We start from the raw sequence: 2301 nt of genomic DNA, 5'->3' as shown, positions 1-2301 counted from the left end.
CTCGAAGCGGCTGCGGGGGGGAACGAGATTGTCACACACCTCCTTCTGGAATGTGCCTATGCAGAGGAAGTCTGGAGAGGAATGCAGTGGTGTTTGTCGAGGTTCGTCCCGAGCAGCGCCGTGACGCGGGACTCCGTGCTCTACGGCCTGTTCCCGGGACACACACCGAGACGAACATCAACTGTGCCTGGAGGATCATCAACTCGGTGAAGGACGCTCTCTGGGCGGTCCGAAACCTGCTGATCTTCCAGCTGAAGGAGTTGACCCCGACTGAGTGTTGCAGACTGGCACATTCCAAGACTCAGGACTACGAGTTGAGGGACGCGCTGAAGCTTGGGGCAGCTGCCACCAAGGCGCGGTGGGGAAAGACCACCGTGTAACATCTGCCTGCCTAAAGAAGAACAGGGGGCCCACGCAGTCATTTTGGCCCTGCTGACGCCTCAGCTAAAAATGTAATCGTACAGACCTGTAAATAGGAATGATTACTCTGTTTCGGTATGCAAACAAACGGAATGTTTACAGTTGTATGGCATGTCCAACTGTACAGAACAAAGTATTTTATGAATAAAGTATATTTTTAGAGGAGCGGGGCACAGCGCGACAGTCAGCGTCACCGAGCGGAGCGGGGCACAGCGCGACAGTCAGCGTCACCGAGAGGAGCGGGGCACAGCGCGACAGTCAGCATCACCGAGAGGATAAACAATGTGACAGAGTCACCGTGAGGAACAAGGGGCAGTGTGACAGTCAGTGTCACCGAGAGGAGTGAGGGACACTGCTCTCCGGCATTTAGACACTCTCCCAGGACCTGTGCGTAGTCGCTCCCCAGGACGTCCCAGAACGCCCTCAAGAACTCCGCAGTCAGCCCGTCCAGCCCCAGGGTTTTGCCCCTCGAGAGCCGGTCGAGGGCGCCGGTCAGCTACTCTAAAGTGACGGGAGCGTCGAGCCTTCCGGCGTCCTCCGGGCTGAGCTGCAGCAGGTCCTCCCACAGAACTCTGCGAGCATCCTCGCTGGACGGATCCGGAGAGAACAGAGCCGTGTAATAGTTTCGGACGTGGGCCCTGACCCCCTCCGGATTCGAGACGAGGGACCCGTCGTCGGCGAGCAGCACAAGGAGCTGCTGACGGGTGCCACGCCTTTTCTCCAGCGAGTAGAAGAAGGGTGAGCCGCGGTCCAGGTCCTGGAGGAGCTGGATCCGCGATCTCACGTACATGCCCTGAGCCCCGACGAGCTGCAGGTCCCGGAGCGCGGCCTTCTTCTCTTCATACGCCCCGCGCAGGGCCGGGTCCACGTCGGGCTGACCGAGGCGTGACTCCAGGTCAAGCAACTCCCTCTCCAACTCCCCGATCCTGGATTTCCGCCTCTTCGTCGACCCCCTCGCGTACTCCTGACAGAAGACGCGGACGTGAGCCTTGCCCACGTCCCACCATAGCCACAGGGAGGGGAAGCTTCCCCGCTTCATTCTCCAGCCGGCCCAGAAACGACGAAACGAGTCCCGGAACCGCTCGTCCCCCAGCAGCAGGTTGTTAAAGTGCCAGTACGCGGAGCCGAGCCTGGCGCCGAACGGAAGGAGTTCCGCCCACACCAGGTGGTGGTCCGTGCACGACACCTGCCGCATGGAGGCCTTCGGAAAACAGGAGGCGTACGCCCGCGAAACGTACAGGCGGTCGATTCTGGACACTCCGACCCCAGGCCTCACGAAGGTGAAGGCGATGGACTCGGGATGGAGATTCCGCCAGACGTCCACCAGGTCGAAGGACTTGACCAAGTCCCCCAACCTCTTCCCCGACGCGCAGCCAGTGCGGGCACCGCCGTGCTCCCTGCCCTCGAGGACGCAGTTAAAATCTCCCCCGAGGACGACGCACTGGCCCTCGTCGATGGAAGCGAGATGAGCGGACACTTCTTCGAAGAAGCTCGCTTGCCTCGGCCCGGCCGGGGGAGCGTAGACGTTCACCAAGTGAAGCACCGCGCCCCCCAGCCGAACCGTCAGGTGAAGCAAACGGCCTGGCACTGGCTCCCTGACCCCCAAGATCTCCGGCTGAAAATGCGGGGCCAACAGGATAGCCACCCCGCCAGATCTGCGGGTGAGGTGACTCATGTAAACTCCCCCTCGCCACTCCAGGAGCCAGGTGGCTTCGTCACCCGGGGTAGTGTGGGTTTCTTGCAGGAAGCACACAGCATACCTCCCGTCCCGAAGGACCGAGAGGGTCTGGAATCTGCGCTGCGACCCCCTGCTGCCGTTGATGTTGAGGCTGGCTATAGTCGTCTCCATCTCGGAAGCTTTGTGCAACCACCACCAGTACA

This window comes from Chiloscyllium plagiosum, chromosome 13 (assembly GCF_004010195.1).
Source record: "Chiloscyllium plagiosum isolate BGI_BamShark_2017 chromosome 13, ASM401019v2, whole genome shotgun sequence".
NCBI lineage: Eukaryota > Metazoa > Chordata > Chondrichthyes > Orectolobiformes > Hemiscylliidae > Chiloscyllium > Chiloscyllium plagiosum.
The sequence above is the reverse complement of the archived record's forward strand: the minus strand, read 5'-3'. Positions refer to the sequence as shown.